Genomic DNA, 6,027 nt, shown 5'->3' on the forward strand with positions numbered 1-6,027 from the left:
GAAACTGGGTTAAGAAGGGGTGCACCGTTCCTGGAGGTACTGCAATACCAGGTCAATGCGTGGAGTGGACAGAGCAAGCTCTTTTTCCATCTCCCTGTTCTAAAAATCCATTTAATATATGGTCCCCAGATAGGGGACGTATCAGATATTAAACTGATAAGAACAGATACTACACTTGATCTTAGCCAAAAGGCCGAGAAGCGATAACCAGAATTGGTTTGGGCCTCGAGTGGCACCCTGGCCTATGCCGGACACATCTTAGGGAGAGAGAGCGAGAGGGAGACAAACCCACGCCTACACAAGACATTTTGTCACCCAAGCCAACCCTTGAAAAGGCTGCTTTGCAGAGCCAAAACAAGAAGAATGGTGCGTTTTGCAGCCGCCGCCCACTGCAATGAATCTGAATAACTCCTCCTTTAGGGCGCAAGCAACTCCCCTCCCCCTTGCAGTCTTTCCAATTCACGATACAAAAAGACGGACAGGACAGGTTGCCTGACTTTCCGTCACTGCCACCCTTTGCCATCCTTACCCGTAGAAAGCCCTTTCATCATCCCCAAACCCTAATCTTTTCCCTTTCCTTCCCAGCCCCCAAACCCTGCCCTCTGTACCTTTCTCACCACCCGCTTCCCTTCTCCTGTCATCCCCCTACCACCCGGGAAAAAAAGAGATTGCCCCCTCCTTCCACTAGCCCACCCTCCCACCCAAAGAACAACTTCTTCTGCGCAGCTTGTTTTCTAGGCAGCAGCGCTATTGTGATGTCATCGGGGGGCATTGTGACAAGCCGCCAGTGTTCCGTCTCTTCATGTTGTGCACAGTTCAAACGGAAAATACATCAACAGGCAGACTACAGAAAAGCTTACTATCAAAGGTTAGAGGGGGGCTTTCTCAGAGGGCTTTTTACAGTTTTTCTATTCCCAATTAGCCGTTTAAGTGTACTTATTGAAAGTAGTAATTCTTTCATAGGCCGCCCTTTCTTAGTATTTGACGTTCCTTATATTGCGGTATGAGGCTTCGCAGTAGGTTGCAAACATTCATCACCCATGACTGTCCCCAATTGAGCTCAGAAGCTCAATGTCTATCATGACCTCTCTTTTAGAATGTCCAAGAGCAAGCAAACTATTCCTCCAGGAGAGGGCGCCAACAGACTACTAAAGAGATCATCATTACTCAAAGAAAACCCCAAAAACCAATGCATGATAGGAATAAACAGGTAACTTTCTTTGGAGTGGAAGCGGAGAGATCGCACCAGATGCCAATTCTAGATGTTATCACACCTGTGGTCACTGCAGCAGCAGGTGAATCCACTTTGTCCAAAAGGGATCTATTCCATTCAATTGCAAATGATCTAGATAAGACAGAGAACTGCAGCACGGGGACATAGCCGAGTTGGTCAGGTTGAGTGGTGATGAGTTTGCTATTTGGATGAATAAAGAAAGTCAAAAGTGTGAAAGATAAAAAACAAAAGGAGGAAGTGTGAAAAGTGAATGGGCCAAATTGAGGTGCATATGAAGACGTATGCTTTCTTCCAATTCATTAAATCGGGCTAATATGAATCAGGTGAATTGAGTTCTGCTTTTGGAAACTGGGTTAAGAAGGGGTGCACCGTTCCTGGAGGTACTGCAATACCAGGTCAATGCGTGGAGTGGACAGAGCAAGCTCTTTTTCCATCTCCCTGTTCTAAAAATCCATTTAATATATGGTCCCCAGATAGGGGACGTATCAGATATTAAACTGATAAGAACAGATACTACACTTGATCTTAGCCAAAAGGCCGAGAAGCGATAACCAGAATTGGTTTGGGCCTCGAGTGGCACCCTGGCCTATGCCGGACACATCTTAGGGAGAGAGAGCGAGAGGGAGACAAACCCACGCCTACACAAGACATTTTGTCACCCAAGCCAACCCTTGAAAAGGCTGCTTTGCAGAGCCAAAACAAGAAGAATGGTGCGTTTTGCAGCCGCCGCCCACTGCAATGAATCTGAATAACTCCTCCTTTAGGGCGCAAGCAACTCCCCTCCCCCTTGCAGTCTTTCCAATTCACGATACAAAAAGACGGACAGGACAGGTTGCCTGACTTTCCGTCACTGCCACCCTTTGCCATCCTTACCCGTAGAAAGCCCTTTCATCATCCCCAAACCCTAATCTTTTCCCTTTCCTTCCCAGCCCCCAAACCCTGCCCTCTGTACCTTTCTCACCACCCGCTTCCCTTCTCCTGTCATCCCCCTACCACCCGGGAAAAAAAGAGATTGCCCCCTCCTTCCACTAGCCCACCCTCCCATCCAAAGAACAACTTCTTCTGCGCAGCTTGTTTTCTAGGCAGCAGCGCTATTGTGATGTCATCGGGGGGCATTGTGACAAGCCGCCAGTGTTCCGTCTCTTCATGTTGTGCACAGTTCAAACGGAAAATACATCAACAGGCAGACTACAGAAAAGCTTACTATCAAAGGTTAGAGGGGGGCTTTCTCAGAGGGCTTTTTACAGTTTTTCTATTCCCAATTAGCCGTTTAAGTGTACTTATTGAAAGTAGTAATTCTTTCATAGGCCGCCCTTTCTTAGTATTTGACGTTCCTTATATTGCGGTATGAGGCTTCGCAGTAGGTTGCAAACATTCATCACCCATGACTGTCCCCAATTGAGCTCAGAAGCTCAATGTCTATCATGACCTCTCTTTTAGAATGTCCAAGAGCAAGCAAACTATTCCTCCAGGAGAGGGCGCCAACAGACTACTAAAGAGATCATCATTACTCAAAGAAAACCCCAAAAACCAATGCATGATAGGAATAAACAGGTAACTTTCTTTGGAGTGGAAGCGGAGAGATCGCACCAGATGCCAATTCTAGATGTTATCACACCTGTGGTCACTGCAGCAGCAGGTGAATCCACTTTGTCCAAAAGGGATCTATTCCATTCAATTGCAAATGATCTAGATAAGACAGAGAACTGCAGCACGGGGACATAGCCGAGTTGGTCAGGTTGAGTGGTGATGAGTTTGCTATTTGGATGAATAAAGAAAGTCAAAAGTGTGAAAGATAAAAAACAAAAGGAGGAAGTGTGAAAAGTGAATGGGCCAAATTGAGGTGCATATGAAGACGTATGCTTTCTTCCAATTCATTAAATCGGGCTAATATGAATCAGGTGAATTGAGTTCTGCTTTTGGAAACTGGGTTAAGAAGGGGTGCACCGTTCCTGGAGGTACTGCAATACCAGGTCAATGCGTGGAGTGGACAGAGCAAGCTCTTTTTCCATCTCCCTGTTCTAAAAATCCATTTAATATATGGTCCCCAGATAGGGGACGTATCAGATATTAAACTGATAAGAACAGATACTACACTTGATCTTAGCCAAAAGGCCGAGAAGCGATAACCAGAATTGGTTTGGGCCTCGAGTGGCACCCTGGCCTATGCCGGACACATCTTAGGGAGAGAGAGCGAGAGGGAGACAAACCCACGCCTACACAAGACATTTTGTCACCCAAGCCAACCCTTGAAAAGGCTGCTTTGCAGAGCCAAAACAAGAAGAATGGTGCGTTTTGCAGCCGCCGCCCACTGCAATGAATCTGAATAACTCCTCCTTTAGGGCGCAAGCAACTCCCCTCCCCCTTGCAGTCTTTCCAATTCACGATACAAAAAGACGGACAGGACAGGTTGCCTGACTTTCCGTCACTGCCACCCTTTGCCATCCTTACCCGTAGAAAGCCCTTTCATCATCCCCAAACCCTAATCTTTTCCCTTTCCTTCCCAGCCCCCAAACCCTGCCCTCTGTACCTTTCTCACCACCCGCTTCCCTTCTCCTGTCATCCCCCTACCACCCGGGAAAAAAAGAGATTGCCCCCTCCTTCCACTAGCCCACCCTCCCACCCAAAGAACAACTTCTTCTGCGCAGCTTGTTTTCTAGGCAGCAGCGCTATTGTGATGTCATCGGGGGGCATTGTGACAAGCCGCCAGTGTTCCGTCTCTTCATGTTGTGCACAGTTCAAACGGAAAATACATCAACAGGCAGACTACAGAAAAGCTTACTATCAAAGGTTAGAGGGGGGCTTTCTCAGAGGGCTTTTTACAGTTTTTCTATTCCCAATTAGCCGTTTAAGTGTACTTATTGAAAGTAGTAATTCTTTCATAGGCCGCCCTTTCTTAGTATTTGACGTTCCTTATATTGCGGTATGAGGCTTCGCAGTAGGTTGCAAACATTCATCACCCATGACTGTCCCCAATTGAGCTCAGAAGCTCAATGTCTATCATGACCTCTCTTTTAGAATGTCCAAGAGCAAGCAAACTATTCCTCCAGGAGAGGGCGCCAACAGACTACTAAAGAGATCATCATTACTCAAAGAAAACCCCAAAAACCAATGCATGATAGGAATAAACAGGTAACTTTCTTTGGAGTGGAAGCGGAGAGATCGCACCAGATGCCAATTCTAGATGTTATCACACCTGTGGTCACTGCAGCAGCAGGTGAATCCACTTTGTCCAAAAGGGATCTATTCCATTCAATTGCAAATGATCTAGATAAGACAGAGAACTGCAGCACGGGGACATAGCCGAGTTGGTCAGGTTGAGTGGTGATGAGTTTGCTATTTGGATGAATAAAGAAAGTCAAAAGTGTGAAAGATAAAAAACAAAAGGAGGAAGTGTGAAAAGTGAATGGGCCAAATTGAGGTGCATATGAAGACGTATGCTTTCTTCCAATTCATTAAATCGGGCTAATATGAATCAGGTGAATTGAGTTCTGCTTTTGGAAACTGGGTTAAGAAGGGGTGCACCGTTCCTGGAGGTACTGCAATACCAGGTCAATGCGTGGAGTGGACAGAGCAAGCTCTTTTTCCATCTCCCTGTTCTAAAAATCCATTTAATATATGGTCCCCAGATAGGGGACGTATCAGATATTAAACTGATAAGAACAGATACTACACTTGATCTTAGCCAAAAGGCCGAGAAGCGATAACCAGAATTGGTTTGGGCCTCGAGTGGCACCCTGGCCTATGCCGGACACATCTTAGGGAGAGAGAGCGAGAGGGAGACAAACCCACGCCTACACAAGACATTTTGTCACCCAAGCCAACCCTTGAAAAGGCTGCTTTGCAGAGCCAAAACAAGAAGAATGGTGCGTTTTGCAGCCGCCGCCCACTGCAATGAATCTGAATAACTCCTCCTTTAGGGCGCAAGCAACTCCCCTCCCCCTTGCAGTCTTTCCAATTCACGATACAAAAAGACGGACAGGACAGGTTGCCTGACTTTCCGTCACTGCCACCCTTTGCCATCCTTACCCGTAGAAAGCCCTTTCATCATCCCCAAACCCTAATCTTTTCCCTTTCCTTCCCAGCCCCCAAACCCTGCCCTCTGTACCTTTCTCACCACCCGCTTCCCTTCTCCTGTCATCCCCCTACCACCCGGGAAAAAAAGAGATTGCCCCCTCCTTCCACTAGCCCACCCTCCCACCCAAAGAACAACTTCTTCTGCGCAGCTTGTTTTCTAGGCAGCAGCGCTATTGTGATGTCATCGGGGGGCATTGTGACAAGCCGCCAGTGTTCCGTCTCTTCATGTTGTGCACAGTTCAAACGGAAAATACATCAACAGGCAGACTACAGAAAAGCTTACTATCAAAGGTTAGAGGGGGGCTTTCTCAGAGGGCTTTTTACAGTTTTTCTATTCCCAATTAGCCGTTTAAGTGTACTTATTGAAAGTAGTAATTCTTTCATAGGCCGCCCTTTCTTAGTATTTGACGTTCCTTATATTGCGGTATGAGGCTTCGCAGTAGGTTGCAAACATTCATCACCCATGACTGTCCCCAATTGAGCTCAGAAGCTCAATGTCTATCATGACCTCTCTTTTAGAATGTCCAAGAGCAAGCAAACTATTCCTCCAGGAGAGGGCGCCAACAGACTACTAAAGAGATCATCATTACTCAAAGAAAACCCCAAAAACCAATGCATGATAGGAATAAACAGGTAACTTTCTTTGGAGTGGAAGCGGAGAGATCGCACCAGATGCCAATTCTAGATGTTATCACACCTGTGGTCACTGCAGCAGC

The 6,027-nt window shown here is 46.7% G+C and overlaps 4 non-coding genes across 4 annotated transcripts; all 4 read right to left on the reverse strand.

The window, feature by feature from the left end:
- Positions 1-14: 14 nt before the first annotated feature.
- On the reverse strand, positions 15-205 carry LOC142277560 (U2 spliceosomal RNA). The gene has a single exon (XR_012740705.1). It is a non-coding gene; the product is annotated as a U2 spliceosomal RNA (small nuclear RNA).
- A 1,387-nt stretch (positions 206-1,592) lies between these two features.
- LOC142277561 (U2 spliceosomal RNA) lies at positions 1,593-1,783 on the reverse strand. The gene has a single exon (XR_012740706.1). It is a non-coding gene; the product is annotated as a U2 spliceosomal RNA (small nuclear RNA).
- Positions 1,784-3,170: 1,387 nt separating this feature from the next.
- Positions 3,171-3,361, reverse strand: LOC142277563 (U2 spliceosomal RNA). The gene has a single exon (XR_012740708.1). It is a non-coding gene; the product is annotated as a U2 spliceosomal RNA (small nuclear RNA).
- A 1,387-nt stretch (positions 3,362-4,748) lies between these two features.
- Positions 4,749-4,939, reverse strand: LOC142277564 (U2 spliceosomal RNA). Its single transcript, XR_012740709.1, has one exon. It is a non-coding gene; the product is annotated as a U2 spliceosomal RNA (small nuclear RNA).
- Positions 4,940-6,027: the final 1,088 nt, after the last annotated feature.

Source organism: Anomaloglossus baeobatrachus, unplaced genomic scaffold (genome assembly GCF_048569485.1).
Source record: "Anomaloglossus baeobatrachus isolate aAnoBae1 unplaced genomic scaffold, aAnoBae1.hap1 Scaffold_4100, whole genome shotgun sequence".
Lineage (NCBI taxonomy): Eukaryota > Metazoa > Chordata > Amphibia > Anura > Aromobatidae > Anomaloglossus > Anomaloglossus baeobatrachus.